General features: G+C 42.7%; 1 long non-coding RNA gene across 1 annotated transcript; it reads right to left on the bottom strand.

Moving 5' to 3' along the window:
• Positions 1 to 11,707: 11,707 nt before the first annotated feature.
• On the bottom strand, positions 11,708 to 17,585 carry LOC141022117 (uncharacterized). The gene is made up of 5 exons (XR_012183019.1): positions 17,128 to 17,585; positions 16,085 to 16,251; positions 14,966 to 15,187; positions 14,181 to 14,897; positions 11,708 to 12,425 (listed from the first exon to the last, which is right to left on the bottom strand). It is a non-coding gene; the product is annotated as an uncharacterized lncRNA (long non-coding RNA).
• Positions 17,586 to 18,177: the final 592 nt, after the last annotated feature.

Below are 18,177 nucleotides of genomic sequence, written 5' to 3'. Positions count from 1 at the left end.
GTCATCTACGCACAGACCTAGCTTTGATACCACTGTTGGGGAACGTTGCATAGGAAACAAAATTTGTCCTACGCTCACCAAGATCAATCTAGGAGATGGACATCTATGAGAGGAGAGATTGCATCTACATACCCTTGTAGATCGCTAAGCGGAAGCAGTAAGAAACGCGGTTGATGTAGTCGAACGTCTTCGCAATTGAATCACGATCCGTCCCGCGAACTCCCGATCTAGCGCCTAACGGACGGCACCTCCGCGTTCAACACACGTACGGCTTGATGAAGCCTTCACCTTCTCGATCCAACAAGCGATGATGAAGTAGTAGCTCGAGTCCTCCGGCAGCACAACGCCGTGGTGGTGGAGAAATCTCGGCAGAGCTTCGCTAAGCACTACGGAGAAGAAGATGGCTACGAGGGAGAGGGAGGGCAGCGCCGTGGCATAAACGGGTGCGGCTGCCCTCTCTCTACCTCTCTATATATATGGTGAAGGGGGAGAGGGGGCGCCCCTAGGGGATCCCATCTAGGGTCGGCGGCCACAAGAGGGAAACCCTAGATGGGTTTTCCCCCTAGGAGACTTGACCCCCAAGCCAAAGTGGTGGGAAGCCCTAGGGGGCGCCCCCAACCCTGCTGGTTACGTGAGATAGGGTGAGGTGGGCGCTCAGCCCCTTAGTGGGCTGGTTTGCCCCCTCCCCTTGGCCCATGGGGCCCCCAGACATTTGACGGGGCCCCCCAAAACCCCTTTCGGTGACACTGGTCATCATCCGGTACCCCCGGAACAATTCTGGACTCCAATACCCTTCGTCCAATACATCAATCTTCACCTCCAGACCATTCCAGAGTTCCCCGTCACGTCCGGGATCTCATCCGGGACCCCAAACAACCTTCGGTAACCACCATAATGACTCAACTATACTTATATCGTCACCAAACGTTAAGTGTGTAGACCTTGCGGGTTCGAGAACTATGCAGACATGACCGATACACCTCTACGGTCAATAACCAATAGCGGGACCTGGATTCCCATATTGGTTCCTACACATATACGAAGATCTTATCGGTCGAACCTCGATGTCAAGGATTCAGCTAATCCCGTAGGTAGTACCGTTTGTCTATCGGTATGTTACTTGCCCGATATTCGATCATCGGTATCTCCATACCTAGTTCAATCTCGTTACCGGCAAGTCTCTTTACTTGTTCCGTAATACAAGATCCCATGACTAACTCATTGGTCACATCGCTTGCAAGCTTATTGTGATGCTGTATTACCGAGTGGGCCCTGAGATACCTCTCCGTCATACGGAGTGACAAATCCCAGTCTTGATCCAGGCCAACTCAACAGACACCCTCGAAGATACCTGGTTGATGCTCCCGAAGACGCTCCAGGACTATTCGCAGATGTTGCGCATGCTCCTCTAGTGTCTCGCTGAAAACCAGGATGTCATCGAGGAAGATGATCATAAACTTGCGTATGTGTGGTTCGAAGATCGCATTCATTAGGCACTAGAAGGTCGCCGAGGTGTTGGTCATCCCGAATGGCATGACGTGAAATTGGAAATGGCCGTGGTGAGTCTTGAACACTGTCTTGGCTTCATCTGTCTCCAGCATCCATATTTGATGATAACCGGAGCGGAGATCCAGCTTGGAGAAATACGCGGCACCTGCCAGTTGATCGAGTAACTCGTCCATTATCAGCAACGAGAATTTTTTCTTGATGGTGTTGTCGTTGAGCCGCCGATAGTTGATGTCTACTACGCAACCTTCTTCTTGTAGACGTTGTTGGGCCTCCAAGTGCAGAGGTTTGTAGGACAGTAGCAAATTTCCCTCAAGTGGATGACCTAAGGTTTATCAATCCGTGGGAGGCGTAGGATGAAGATGGTCTCTCTCAAGCAACCCTACAACCAAATAACAAAGAGTCTCTTGTGTCCCCAACACACCTAATACAATGGTAAATTGTATAGGTGCACTAGTTTGGCGAAGAGATGGTGATACAAGTGCAATATGGATGGTAGATATAGGTTTTTGTAGTCTAAAAATATAAAACAGCAAGGTAACAAGTAATAAAAGTGAGCACAAATGGTATTGCAATGATAGGAAACAAGGCCTAGGGTTCATACTTTCACTAGTGCAAGTTCTCTCAACAATAATAACATCATTGGACCATATAACTATCCCTCAACATGCAACAAAGAGTCACTCCAAAGTCAAAAATAGCGGAGAACAAACGAAGAGATTATGGTAGGGTACGAAACCACCTCAAAGTTATTCTTTCCGATCAGTCCATTGGGCTATTCCTATAAGTGTCACAAACAGCCCTAGAGTTTGTAGTAAAATAACACCTTAAGACACACATCAACCAAAACCCTAATGTCACCTAGATACTCCAATGTCACCTCAACTATCCGTGGGTATGATTATACGATATGCATCACACAATCTCAGATTCATCTATTCAACCAACACATAGAAACTCAATGAGTGCCCCAAAGTTTCTATCGGAGAGTCAAGACGAAAACGTGTGCCAACCCCTATGCATAGGTTCATGGGCGGAACCCGCAAGTTGATCACCAAAACATACATCAAGTGAATCAATAGAATAACCCATTGTCACCACGGTTATCCCGCGCAAGACATACATCAAGTGTTCTCAAATCATTAAAGACTCAATCCGATAAGATAACTTCAAAGGGAAAACTCAATCCATTACAAGAGAGTAGAGGGGAAGGAACATCATAAGATCCAACTATAATAACAAAGCTCGCGATACATCAAGATCGTGCCAAATCAAGAACATGAGAGAGAGAGAGATCAAACACATAGCTACTGGTACATACCCTCAGCCCCGAGTGTGAACTACTCCCTCCTCGTCATGGAGAGCACCGGGATGATGAAGATGGCCACCGGTGAGGGATCCCCCCTCCGGCAGGGTGCCGGAACAGGGTCCCGATTGGTTTTTTGGTGGCTACAGAGGCTTGCGGCGGCGGAACTCCCGACCTATTCTGTTCCCCGATGGTTTTAGGGTATATTGATATATATAGGCGAAAGAAGTCGGTCAGGGGAGCCACGAGGGTGGAGGGCGCGCCCAGGGGGTGGGTGCGTCCCCCTGCCTCGTGCCTTCCTCGTTGCTTCCCTTACGTACACTCTAAGTCTTCTGGATTGCTTCCGTTCCAAAAAATAACTCTCCCGATGGTTTCATTCCATTTGGACTCCGTTTGATATTCCTTTTCTTCGAAACACTGAAACAAGGGAAAAAACAGGAACTGGCACTGGGCTCTGGGTTAATAGGTTAGTGCCAAAAATAATATAAAAGTGCATAGTAAAGCCCATTAAACATCCAAGATGGATAATATAATAGGATGAATACTTCATAAATTATAGATACGTTGGAAACGTATCAGCATCCCCAAGCTTAATTCCTGCTCGTCCTCGAGTAGGTAAATGATAAAAGAAATAATTTATGAAGTGTGAATGCTAGCAGGTGCATAAGTTTGATCAATGATAATTTCAATCACCTTTTCTAGCATCATTATATGTCATAACAGTAGTTCAACTCATAGAACTTTTCATGATCAAGTAACAAGCTATTCACATGTTAAAGTATAGATCATAAACTTTCTTGAAAACTAACAAACCGTGTTATTAGTCATCAAACAATTACAATTCATCTTATTTTTAGGAAGAGTCTATGTCAGAGCTTTGATTCAGCAAACTTCACATACTCAACTATCATTTAGTATTCCATGATTGCTACCACTCAAAGCATTTTTTTAGAACAAATAGCATCCATCGAACACAGAGAAAGATAGGGGCTTAATGTTTCGCCTCCCAACTTATTTATCATATAGATAATTGTCAACAATAATAATTCATGATCAAATATATTTGAATGGCCATATATGCTTAGATCTTTCCATCACATAATGCTTGCCAACTAAAGAGTAGGTTGGAATGAGAAGGAATACTACTGACTCTTGCATAAAAATAAAAGATAGGCCCTTCGCAGAGGGAAGCAGGGATTTGCAGAGGTGCCAGAGCTCGAAGCAAAAATAGAGATGAAAATAATTTTGAGAGGTATGCTTTCATTGTCAACATAACGACCAAGAGTTCCCAATATCTTCCATACTACATACATTATAGGCGGTTCCCAAACAGAAAGGTAAAGATTTTACTCCCCCTCCACCAACAATCATCAATCCATGGCTTGCCCGAAACAACGGGTGCCTCCAACTAACATCAATCCTGGGGGAGTTTTGTTTGCAATTATTTTTGATTTGATTTCGATCTTTGGATCATGGGACTGGGCATCCCAGTTACTAGCCATTTTCTCGTGAATGATGAGCGGAGTCCACTCATCATGAGAATAACCCACCTACGATGGAAGATACTGACAGCCCCTAGTCGCTACATGAGCGATTCGGGCATACAAAACAGATTATTATTTGAAGGTTTAGAGTTTGGCACATGCAAATTTACTTGGAACGGCAGGTAAATACCGCATATAGGTAGATATGGTGGACACTCATGGAAGAAACTTGGTTCAAGGAATTTGGATGCACAAGCAGTATTCCCGCTTAGTACAGATATTTTGGCTAGCAAAGGATTCTAAAATAGCAAGCACCGCATGTTAGAGGGTCCATAACAATATAACTTCTATACAAATATACCCAAGCATAACTCATTATGTTGTCTTCCTTGTCCAACTTCAACTAATTTGCTCAGGTTTGAAAATAATTAATGGGGCTCACAATCATAGAAGCTGTCCAAGATAGTATATTTATATGTGAAACCTCTCTTCCTTCAATATTCTTTCATGAATTTTTCAAGTGACCAATACAATGTTTGCTAACCTTCAATAAATTTAACACCTCTACTTCTTATATGTGAAGGCATTACTCCCCATGGGAAAGGCATATGAAACATATATAAATTTAGATTTATGACATTCAAATCATTCAACCATTTACTCATAGGATATAAGTGAAGCACACGAGTAAATGACAAACTACTCCAAAAAGATATAAGTGAAGATCAATGAGTAGTTAAATAATTATGTAGCTATGTGAAGACTCTCTCCCATTTAAGAATTTCAGATCTTGGTATTTTATTCAAACAGCAAGCAAAGCTAAAGAAAATAAAATGACGCTCCAAGCAAAACACATATCATGTGGTGAATAAAAATATAGCTCCCAGTAAAGTTACCGATGAACGAAGACGAAAGAGGGGATGCCTTCCGGGACATCCCCAAGCTTAGGCTCTTGGTTATCCTTGAATATTACCTTGGGGTGCCTTGGGCATCCCCAAGCTTAGGCTCTTGCCACTCCTTATTCCATAGTCCATCGAATCCTTACCCAAAACTTGAAAACTTCACAACACAAAACTTAACAGAAAGCTCGTAAGATCCGTTAGCGAAAGAATAGAAAACACCACTTCAAGGTACTGTAATGAACTCATTACTTATTTGTATTGGTGTTAAACCTACTGTATTCCAACTTCTCTATGGTTTATAAACTATTTTACTAGCCATAGATTCATCAAAATAAGCAAACAACACACGAAAAACAGAATCTGTCAAAAACAGAACAGTCTGTAGTAATCTGTATCAAACGCAAATTTCTGGAAATCAAAAACTTCTACCAAAATAGGACGACCTAGATAATTTGATTATTGATCTGCTGCAATTGGAATCAGTATTTTATCACGTTCTGGTGATTTTAAACAATTGTTTTCGTGAACAGAAAGTTTCTGGAATTTTCAGCAAGATCAAATAATTATCATCCAAGAAGATCCTATAGGTCTTACTTGGCACAAACACTAATTAAAACAAAAAACCACATCTAAACAGAGGCTAGATGATTTATTTATTACTAAAAAGAATAAAAAATCAAAAAACTAAAATAAAATCGGGTTGCCTCCCAACAAGCGCTAACGTTTAACGCCCCTTGCTAGGCATGATGATTTCAATGATGCTCATATAGAAGATAAGAATTGAAACATAAAGAGAGCATCATGAAGAATATGACTAGCACATTTAAGTCTAACCCACTTCCTATGCATAGGGATTTTGTGAGCAAACAACTTATGGGAACAATAATCAACTAGCATGGGAAGGCAAAACAAGCATAACTTCAAAACTTTAAGCACATAGAGAGGAAACTTGATATTATTGCAATTCCTACAAGTATATATTCCCTCATAATAATTTTCAGTAGCATCATGAATGAATTCAACAATATAACCAGCACCTAAAGCATTCTTTTCATGATCTACTTGCATAGAAATTTTACTACTCTCCACATAAGCAAATTTCTTCTCATGAATAATAGTGGGAGCAAACTCAACAAAATAACTATCATGTGAGGCATAATCCAATTGAAAATTAAAATCATGATAACAAGATTCGTGGTTATCTTTATTCTTTATAGCATACATGTCATCACAATAATCATCATAAATAGAAGGCATGCTTTCATCATAATAAATTTGCTCATCAAAGCTTGGGGGACAAAAAATATCATCTTTATCAAACATAGCATCCCCAAGCTTGTGGCTTTGCATATCATTAGCATCATGGGTATTCAAAGAATTCATACTAACAAAATTGCAATCATGCTCGATTTAGTGCCAAAAAGTTTAATGCATTCTTCCTCTAGCAATTGAGCACAATTATCGGAATCCTTATTTTCATGGAAGACATTAAAAAGATGAAGCATATGAGGTACCCTTAATTCCATTTTTTTGTAGTTTTCTTTTATAAACTAAACTAGTGCTAAAACAAGAAACAAAAAGATTCGATTGCAAGATCTAAAGATATACCTTCAAGCACACGGCGCCAGAAAACTGCTTGATGTCTACTACGCAACCTTCTTCTTGTACACGTTGTTGGGCCTCCAAGTGTAGAGGTTTGTAGGGCAGTAGCAAATTTCCCTCAAGTGGATGACCTAAGGTTTATCAATCCGTGGGAGGCGTAGGATGAAGATGGTCTCTCTCAAGCAACCCTGCAACCAAATAACAAAGAGTCTCTTGTGTCCCCAACACACCCAATACAATGGTAAATTGTATAGGTGCACTAGTTCGGCGAAGAGATGGTGATACAAGTGCAATATGAATGGTAGATATAGGTTTTTGTAATCTAAAAATATCAAAACAGGAAGGTAACAAGTAATAAAAGTGAGCACAAACGGTATTGCAATGATAGGAAACAAGGCCTAGGGTTCATACTTTCACTAGTGCAAGTTCTCTCAACAATAATAACATAATTGGATCATATAACTATCCCTCAACATGCAACAAAGAGTCACTCCAAAGTCAAAAATAGCGGAGAACAAACGAAGAGATTATGGTAGGGTACGAAACCACCTCAAAGTTATTCTTTCCGATCAGTCCATTGGGCTATTCCTATAAGTGTCACAAACAGCCCTAGAGTTTGTAGTAAAATAACACCTTAAGACACACATCAACCAAAACCCTAATGTCACCTAGATACTCCAATGTCACCTCAAGTATCCGTGGGTATGATTATATGATATGCATCACACAATCGCAGATTCATCTATTCAACCAACACATAGAACCTCAAAGAGTGCCCCAAAGTTTCTATCGGAGAGTCAAGACGAAAACGTGTGCCAACCCCTATGCATAGGTTCATGGGCGGAACCCGCAAGTTGATCACCAAAACATACATCAAGTGAATCAAGTGAATCACCATACTGGATGGTGGCTCTCCACTCGTCGAGCTTCTCCGCAGCAGGAGGAAAGTCGAGGAGCAGTTGCACGCGCGCCAACGCTTCTGCTGGCGTGGGTGGCGGTGAAAGCTGCATGGACCGTGACGCGCCCTGACTTCTAACCACGTTAGAAGGACCTCTATCACAGCCTCGCGGACGCGCGTCGTTTTCGCCATTGTCTTGGCGTACATGCTGGTCTGGTGCATCTCGTGAGTGGTGCAGAGGGCTCTTCCCGCGGTGTCGCCCGGGGTCACCAACGTGGCGACGCTGCTCGTCACGCATGACCTAGGAAGACCGCGGCGTGGGCGCCGGCGTAGGCGTCTTGGAAGTCGCCGCGCCACCCATAGGCAGCACGACTTCGCCCTTGGAGATCCCCGCGCCGCCTGCGGGCAGCACGGCTCCGTCTTTGGATTTAGCGGCTTTGGTTGCCAGAGCATCGTGGATGTTCGTTGGCCGCGCCTCTGCCTTCATCCGCTGCTGCCCCGTCACCCGCGTGCACTTGTACGGGCGGTTCGGCTCCAGACGAATCGATCGATGTGATTGCCTTCTTCTTAGGAGCCATGGCGATGAAGAAACTGCTATACTAACTACTAGACCAGATTTTCACAACTGCGCCCTCTACCTGACGCGCCAAAGATGTCGGGGGAAACGACACCTATGGGACCACAAGGATCCCTTCTACGGTTGGCGGGGCGTGGAGCTATGCAAAGAGCAGGTCTAGTGATCAGTGCAAGGGGATTTTACCCAGGTTCGGCCGCAGAGATGCGTAATACCCTAGTCCTGCTTTGGTGTATATTTAGTGTTCTTGAGTTCTTGAACTAGCTTCGGTGCATGCCTAGCCCAAAAGTGTGAATCCTTGTTCAGTATGCCTCGGGCCTCCTTTTACATGTCAAAGGGTCGCCATAGTGGCACACAGGAGGTGGAAAGTATCTACAGTGTACAAGCTTATCGCCTGACATCACAGGACAAACGCATTTAATGCGTTGCTTATGTGTCCTCTTGCTTTATCGGGGACGGCAACGGAGCCCGTCCCATCCATCGCCGCTTCGCCTTGCTTCGACGCGCGTCCAGGCCAACGAGGCATGCAGTGCCACGCAGGCTGGCAGGTTGTTGTGCTGGTGCGGTGGCAGGGTCTTCACAAAGATCTGCATGCCACCACGCAGGTGCTTGACTAGTTGGCCTAGAAGCCACACACTGCCACATAGGCACTTGCCTAGTTGGTGGGCTGGCCACTGTGCTGGGGCGGCGACGGGGCGGCAAAGCCTTGCCGCGATCTTGCTGATGCCCCCGGCAAGGGTCTTGCCGGGACCATGCGGGCGCCCTCGGCAAGGATCTTGCCGGGGCCTTGCGGGGGCCCTCGGCAAGGATCTTGCCGGGGCTTCGTGTGTGTCTTCGGCAGGAGCCTTGCCGGGGCCTCATGGGCGTCCTCGGCAGGGATCTTGCCGGTGTCTTGCCTTCTGGTTCTTATTTAGGCTTTGCGGGTCTTTGGTCTTTACAAAGATTTGCATTCCATCATGTAGGCGCTCCCGAGCCTTGGTCTCGATGTTGTCGATGGTGTCAAAACTCTCAGGCTCGAGGGCAGCGGCCTTGCTGGTGTTGGGCAAGTTGCCCCGGCAAGGCTCTTGCTGGGGCTACGTAGGCTGTCCCGGCAAGTGCCTTGTTGGGGGAAGTCCATCTAGCCCCTTTGTTCTTTATGCCTATGTCCTGAGTGCTTTTCTTAGCAGTCTCATACTTTTCCTTCCTCTGCCCCGTCAAGCATGGCCGTAGGCGCGGCTACGACTGCCCGTGCACAAGTAAAGGGGTACCGAAGGGCCCCTACTTTTGTACACCGACACAACAAGCCAGAGAGAAAAGATTGCTTGATATAAGTGCTTTAGATATATGGAGAAATGAACCTTATGTAAATGCTAAGTTATTTAAAGGAAACGTTAAATGTGGTATGATAGGATAATACATAAAGGATTCAAATTAGGAGACCGTGTGCTATTATATAAGTCTTCTTTAAGACATTTTGTAGGTAAAGTCCTAACAAAATGGGACGTCCCCATAGCATCATTAAAATTTCTCAGTTTGGGGCCATCAATTTTGAAGGTGATATTAAAGGAAAACCAAGGGTTGTCAACAATTAGACACTGAAACACTTCATTGCTAGTGACCCCATGGGATATGAGGTAAATGCGGTGCACATGATCACTTCCAAAGAATTAATTAAAAAATAGAACATGAACCTTCTAGAAGCTAGAAACTCCTAGGTAAGGAAAAAGTGCAAAAACCGTCTGAACTCAGATTTTTATTTTATTTTACTTTGATATGAATATGGCATGCATCCAAAAGATTTGTTGGAGGGAACATTTATGTGTCCCAGGTGAACAAACAAGGAATTGGACTCCTCAGGCACCTGGACCCATAGAAATCCTCTTCTGGCACATGTTCTGACGGCTGGCCCTTTCCACATGGAAAACCAACTATATTTTTCAACCATGCATGCAGACCTTGAGAGGATTTCCTTTATATTCCTTTAAGAACATGCAAATTTTCATCTTGGCAAATTATTATTGATTCATTAGGCATGGCTTCATGGAAATCATGTTTTTAGCAAACGGGATGTAAAGTATTGAATTAATAGGGCATGCATTATAAATATAGAGAGATTTTATCCCCAGGAAGCCCAAATATCTTTTGGCTATTTGCCTCTACAATTTCATAAGCTTGGTCTAGTTTGCTATAATGGTCAATAAAATTGACTTCATAACTATCCCATCCATGCATGTATGCACGTTTTGTTTACGAACATGTAAGGCCTTTCTCTTGGGGCTTTTAATACCTCTCTTGTACGTCATGTCCCACCTCATACTCCCATGAGAAAAAACTTTGTAATAATTGTTCATTTATTGCTTTGCTTGGGAGTAATTAACCAACATGGGCTATGACATTCGATCAAACAAGTCAATGGTGAGGGAGGCGATTGCCAAAAATGATTTCAAAATTTCCTCCAAATATCTCGCTCATGCCTTGCTACCAGAGAATCTCAAATTAGGCCTTACCTACCTTGATGGAGGGGGTATTATTTTGCATATAAAAGTAGAAGAATGAATTGCATCAATTTTTGCATGGATTTAATTAGGTTGATGTTGTGTTGGCTTGTTGGATTAGCTCCATTTTCAAGGAGCCTGCTATGTTAGAAGCTATAAACATTTAATGTTTTATTAGATGAACTAGCGCAAACAGATTATCTAGCATTTTGGAACTCTTTTTCTAAAACCGTCCAATTTACAAACTTCGGAAACTATTTAGATTTACCCACAAAAGTTTTAGTGACCGACAAAATTGGAGGATGGTCACTAACAGTAATAGGTAAAACAAGCACTAAAAGATGTTGGGCCCCTCCCACTCTAAAAGGTAGGAACATGTTTTTATGAACCATTGATGAACTAGGACAAAACGTATTACAAAGACCAGACTAGGCACACAACAACCCAACCCAACCACTCGTGGATGGAAGAGGAGCCACCCCCCGCCGCCGCCTGCACACTAATAAATAGCAAACACACATGCTAGAAGAGTACAATATCTCAGCATAGGGGGTCACAAAAGGATCAACCAAAACACATGAGGTCTTTGAATTCCATCGTCATCTAACAAAGTAAGGCAAACACCTTGGGCATTGGTCACCTGGTTGCCACCCGATAATACCTCACAAAGAGGGGACGGTGTCATATAGGAATTATATAGTCTGATGAGCCATCCCATGATGTCAGGGCATGAGTGAGCGCTCTCTAAGAGGCAGGTATAGACACATCCACGTACGATGGTCCACAAATCCACGCTCCAGGAGTTTGGAGTGTTCCATCACTCACATAGCATGTGCCCAACACTTTTTCGCCAAATGCCAACCACAGCTGCCAACTGCTTGCCCCGCCTCACCCTCAATGTGTTGCCTCGCCCTCACGGTTACGTACGCTCAAACTACATCATCAGTCTCCGTGCTAAGAGGCAAGTGGCCAATTCCACGAAAGGTATTCTATGCAACTAAGCCCTAGCGATTTTGGCATGATGATTGATAAGATGTATAGATGATGATCAATATTGAGTCCTACTGACTTCATTCTTGCAATAAGGTATTTATAATCAATTGATCGGACACTAGCTAGAGATGCATATTGGTCAGTGTCATTACTGAGTTCGACGCGGCAATCGGTAATATTCCTTTATTAAGTTGATATAGTATCTTCGTAGAATTTGGCTAGATTTTAATTACTAATTGTTTCTTTAATTCTACATTGTATGCACCTAGCTGTGGGAAAAAAGGGGAACCGAGTATATTAGTTGACAACATCGCGGATGTCTATAATATCCCAAAAATGTTAGATGGTTTGGTAATGTTATACATTGAGAACAAATTGTTGGATGAGATTTATATCAATCCCATAATTAGTGACTTGTCAAGTCCATATTTTCTAAAAGAAATTTTGAATTAATATGTATGTATTTTTGGAACGAAAATTGCTTGTGAAGCAATTTAATGTTTACTAGTAGAATGCCCGTGCGTTGCTACGGGCTTCTTATTATTTTTATCTGATTGCATATAAATATACATGTATTATTGTATAAAACTCAGTGAATTTTTGGTCTCTTTCAAGAACATCGCGTCAACATCCTTGTTGATGGATCATTTTGAACATCAGCATAATACATCTCCATCTCGCATCCTCTGCAAAAATAAACATATATAAAAATAAGAAGAGAGACACATTTTTGTATTATCATCTACAACAAATATGTAAGGAAGAACAATTATTCGAATATGTCTCTTCCAATTGTGTAAGACACGATGAGTTTTTAGTCCATCCATTGTATAGCTATGTCAATCGGTATTTTCAAAGCATCATTCGAAACCATCAGTTGTTATCTCTATTCTCCAAAAGTGAATATATAAACACATGTTAAAATAAAATAAAAATAAGATAAGGCCATATACAATATATATTCATTGCTCAACTGCTTGCTTCGAGCATCTGACGTTTTTTATTAGTGAGTCGCATCTCAATTTTAGTAAACTGTAAATTCACCTGTAAATCACTTGTGGGTAATTATTCTTCAGAAATGACCTGCTAGGGTGTGTGATATTTTTCACTATATAAAAAGTATGTGACATTTCTCTCATAGCAAGCAATCGGTTCCCTAAAAAAACCGCTCCTTTTCTTCTCATCTTAAAAAAAAGTAGTTCAATCGCGGACTGTCACCGCAAGGCACAACGCTCACACTCATATCTCATTACCCAGGCATGCTCTCCTCGCCACATCGTCGTCGTTGCCATCTCTCCCTCCACCACCTCCCCTCGATGTCATGTCATTCAGCTTGCAGCTTCCTCTCACCGCTCTCTCCTTCCCGGCATGGCGTCGTCCGCCCCTCCTCTCCTCTCCACGGCATCGGCCGATTCCCGGTTATAAGAAACATGCACTGTCGTAGCTGAGGGCAACCATCACAATGTGTTTTTGCTGCCATATGATATACGAAATGATATATATAATGCGATCTTTTGCCTCTTTTTCTGAAATAACTATTGTCGAGGTATGTGCCCGTGAGTTGCCACAGCCAAATTTTATTGGGATAAATTCTGAAGAAAATCAAATAATAAAAAAAGATTATCTTTTGGTGATGAAGCATAGTCATCCACGAGGTGCCCCGCACAGCCTCGCTCTCCATGGGAACTATTGGTCCGCTCAAACCAGGCAACTGCCGGTCAGCAGATTATGCAGCTAGTGTGGGTTAACTCCCTCATTGTGCTAAAGAAAGGCATGAACTACTCCTTTGCCGCGCACACTTCGAAGGGAGTATGTCCATTGGATTGTGTCGGAGAATTCATTTTCATGAAACTAATAAAATCTTAGGAATGACAAACTGTCGATGAGTATTGGTCTAGACATGGCCCTGCAGATCAATAATTATTTTTTCAGTTCCCTAAAACCAGAAGTGGAATTATTTTTCCAGGTATTTAGGGAGTTTGGATAAAAACCACATTGGGACCAGATTCACCTATATTTCTGTTGCCGCTTAGTAGTGTTTAACATGGAAACATGTTTATATGCGGGAGCACTCTGAAAGATACTTTCCCTAACATTCAATTGTCATCTCTTATGCATATATATGTTATTGATAACTGGTTTTGTATCTTTGACAACAATTTTCAATCTAGTCTGGTAGTGCGTTGCCACGGGCATTTAGGTAGATTGTGGATCTTTTCACTAAGAATCTCAATCAAATGAAAACCCAATAAAAATTTGTTTCTTATTGTTTTCAGCGTTACTACATAAGTAAAAAAGCATGAAAAATGTAGATCATTCTCATGAAGAATCCCAATGAAACCGAAACCCAATAAAAAACACATGTAGAAGAGGATGGCAAATTGCATGATCTAAAGTTGATTCAAGGGAAAACGGCGACCAAATGAGGTAAATACGCTCACTTTCAGTGTAGGTCAATGGCAAACATCCTGTCTCTTCCTTGCCGAGCTGCCCTCAGTAAACACTACCCTGTTCATCATGTCAACGAGCTTCCTCTCGGTGCAAATCCAACACGATTCAGCCTCTTCCTAACTAAGCAGCAAATTGATAAATTACCTTAGAGAACTGGGAAGAGCAGGTCATATCATGTTCATGGAGGTAGGTAAAATTCACTAAATGATATCCAAGCTGTACATAAGTCAAGTAATTTGATGATAAGCAATTTTGAGAATCTGCATGTACACTTCAATTAGAGCATGACAAGGAGAGCACATGAATAAAAATAGAAGGAGCTGGAACATGCAATAAATTTTGCTTGCATTACAAATTGTATTAGCAAAGACAATCGCATGAGACTACATTCTTGATTGAAGTTGCAGAATAGCAGAACACACATACTCAACATAGATGGCCCCATAAGAGTGAAAAAATGGTAGAACTGTGCACAGATTCATTTGTTAGTTGCTTAAACTGATAAGAAAGTGGAGATGACAGTTAGCAGAAAAAACTAAAATTTGTGGTAACTAAAAGGAGACCTATCTTCGTGCCCTGCACTATGAGAAAACCATATCAGAAAAAGAACATGCATGAACTTCCCAGGGTATCCGACGTTGCATAAAAGAATGCAAATGCAAGTGAACCCAGCTGAGCTCCTAGCCACCTAGTCAACCTCTGGATGCCTGCATCAGTGGAGTGTAAGATGCTCACTCACATGAGTGCTTCTGTAGGGGATCGGAATGGAAGTTACCTAAAACAGAGCGCGGAAGGTCAGAAACACCATGGGCCAACACGGTCGATGCCATGGTCGCCGGCACCTAGCTGCCACGGGCTTGGTTGCGGTAAACGGTCGCCGGCGGCAGCGTTAATGGCTCACCCTCATCGCAATCCTGCTCAGCCTCTCCCGGCACTCGTCTCAGTTCAAACCCTTCCTCAGCGCATTAAAGCTATCTAAGTCACCGAACATTGATCTCTGCAAACCATTTTGTTTGAATATTATAAAATAAGAAAATGAAATGGATTATAAAAAGCAAGGAAAAAACATATTTGGAGGAAGGCTTGTATTTATTTCATAACTGATATACTATAAAACTAAACAAAAACGTAAAACTACTACTTCTTCTAATTCAAATATTGAACTAAACAATATTCTGACAGTTGTCTACATTTATTTCTAGAGCACACATTTAAATAGACAAGACATACATTTGCAAGTGTTTCTTACTGCTCTCAACGAAATTGAACCATCCTAATCCTAATAATGATAGTCTCATTCAGTGCTAGATTTGTAACCATGAAGCAAACAAACGAATTTCAATATTTATCATGCAACTAATAACAAAGAAGACATACTGATCAATTGCTGCTCTCCAACTATTTCCCATAAGAAATGAGTCCTTACTGAAGGTCAAGTATTAAGATATGTACAGCTGAAACCAAGTAGGCAGCATGATAGCCCAACCATTAAACCTTCATTCGTGAGATGAAAAAGGGCAATGAAGATGGTGTCATATGTTGTCATGTAAACAATCTTGCTTCAACATCAAGATGCCACTATTTTGTACTCACAAACGAAAAAGATGACGATGTTTGCCGGCACTACCTCACAAATTAGTCAACAATGCAATACTAAGAACCAGAAGGTAGCCATCATCACTTGGTCTATATTCCTAGCTGCATTCAAGTGGTACAATTAACAATTCAGAATACTGATTGAAAATCCTTTTGGGGAAATTTGCTAACATGACAATGTACCTAGGAGATAATCCGTCTAATCTTTAGTCACTGAGGTGTTCAAAGACAACATTCAACTTCAGGAAATTAGCATATCTCTCCAATATATTTTTGGGGACAACAATATGAGCAATACCTGTGGACTGATAGGGACGGAGACAAGCGTCTGATTGCATGGTGGCAGAGTAGCGCGGGTCATCATGTAGGGGAAAGTGGGGAGTACGGCACAGTGGCATCATCCATGGCTAGGACTGCGACCACGAGGCGGACGAGGATGAGAGTGGCGGCAGGACGAAGTGGAACCTGTAAGCCAATCTTATGGTTAGGTCAGCAATGACATGCTATGATAGATCAAACGTCCAAACTGGAACCTATAAGACAATCTTAGTCGAGCATTCTATCAAAATGAAACCTGTAACCCAAACTTAGTCCAGTATCCTAAGTGTATTAAGTTGATGATAGAAAAGCAACACATTTTGTCCAAACAGTACATTGCTCATGTCTCGCCTGAAATGTTATATGGTCATGACAATAAATGATCAGGATTACTATTGTTTAAGGGGGTTCTAACTTCAAATGTACAGAACATCATAAAGCAACAACACTATGTGCATCAAGAGGTTCACTAATCTCATGCTAAAACATCTATTTCTGAAGTATGTTCGCACAACTATATTGAAGAGAACTTCAAGAAACAAAAGAATGTTGAGAGTGCACCAAAGGTGGAAACAAAAGCATCCATGCCCGCGATTTGATAGTCCAGCCAATACTTGATCAAAAGTATCAAACTGCTGAACTGAGATCACAGTGGACATTTATGTTCTTCAGTTAACCACATCATCGCTGCACGGATGAGTTATATAGGCATATGTGTAACGACGAAGAACCCTGTGGAAATTTTTTGATCTCAGAAACTACTTAACTCGATTCATTTCACACAATTCAGAAAATAATCTGATCCAAATATTCCGCCCCCAATGAACTCATTAGTGATATCATTGACACACATAATTTGCAACATCTCATAATCAATTGTTACCCCATATAAATGAGTCATGAACCTCACATTGGTATCCCATATGCGTGAAGCCTTGAACAAGATAGTCAGACATTGGGACTCCAAATTCACGCATATGGTCGAATCCGTAAACACAAGAACAGCCAAGCCTCGACCCTCACCTCACATGAGCTCCTCCTCCTTGAGGAGGTACTCACCAGCGTCGGACTGGTGGAGCACCACCACGGTGTTGGTGTCAGCCTTCGTGCCATCCTGTGCGTCCCTGGCAGCGACCCCAAACCCCAGGGAGGCAGAGACGCGTTCGCCACAGAGATGCCGATGACGCCGAAATCGCTGGACTTGGTGTTGTGGGTGATGCGCTCGAGCGCGGAGTTGGGCATGGAGTTGCTGAAGAGGAACGAGAGCGCGGGCGGCGAGGAGGTCGACCGCGTGGACGGTGAGGTGGAAGGCCCCGCCGTGGGTGAACTTGCGATGGGCGTTCGTCGGAGTCACTTGGCAGCGGGGCGCGCGTCAGAGTCATCCTGCGGTGCGCAGGGAGGTAAGCAAGGGTAGGGAGGTGCGCGGGGGAGACTGGCGGCGACGCGATGTAGACTGTAGAGGTGTGGGGGAGGAGGCTGTCGGCGGCGATGTGGGAGGGGAGAGAGGATTAGGTCGGTTTTTTTTGTTAGTAGAGAAATATAAACCAAATGCCCGGTGCGCTTGAGATGGAAAAATCGGTAGTGGGGCGTGGGCGCGGGGGGCTGGCGACGTCGTTTGTTTCGATGGGAAATGAACGAAAACCAGCGGTGGCCTATGGACTGAGATTTAGGAGTAGCAGAGATTAGGAAACGTAAGAATCAATGCGTTAGGAAAGTGAGGATTTTGAATTGATTTCCATGAAAATGAGATTTTATTGTTTGTAACGTGATATCAGTACCTGCCCGTTTGTGATGTGCCTGGTTTGAAAAGTTTGCAAATGTTAAGAAAGTTTTAATTGAGAGGATGAAAAATCAACGTGAGGATATGATAATGGAAGGTGAGACGAAAATAAACCAGATGAAATAAACCAGGCGAAAATAAAATGGACGAAAAAAACCGTGGATGCTATTCTACCGAGACATTAGGTGTAGAGATTAATACTATTATATGCATATGTGTATTGATTAATATTTTCATACTTATGCTAAGGGAATAAGGGGTGTGGGTCCAAATTGCGACCCCACCACCAAATT

The sequence above is a fragment of the Aegilops tauschii genome, chromosome 5 (assembly GCF_002575655.3).
Source record: "Aegilops tauschii subsp. strangulata cultivar AL8/78 chromosome 5, Aet v6.0, whole genome shotgun sequence".
Taxonomy (NCBI): domain Eukaryota; kingdom Viridiplantae; phylum Streptophyta; class Magnoliopsida; order Poales; family Poaceae; genus Aegilops; species Aegilops tauschii.
Note: the sequence above shows the minus strand (reverse complement) of the source record. Positions and strands in the feature narration are given on the sequence as shown.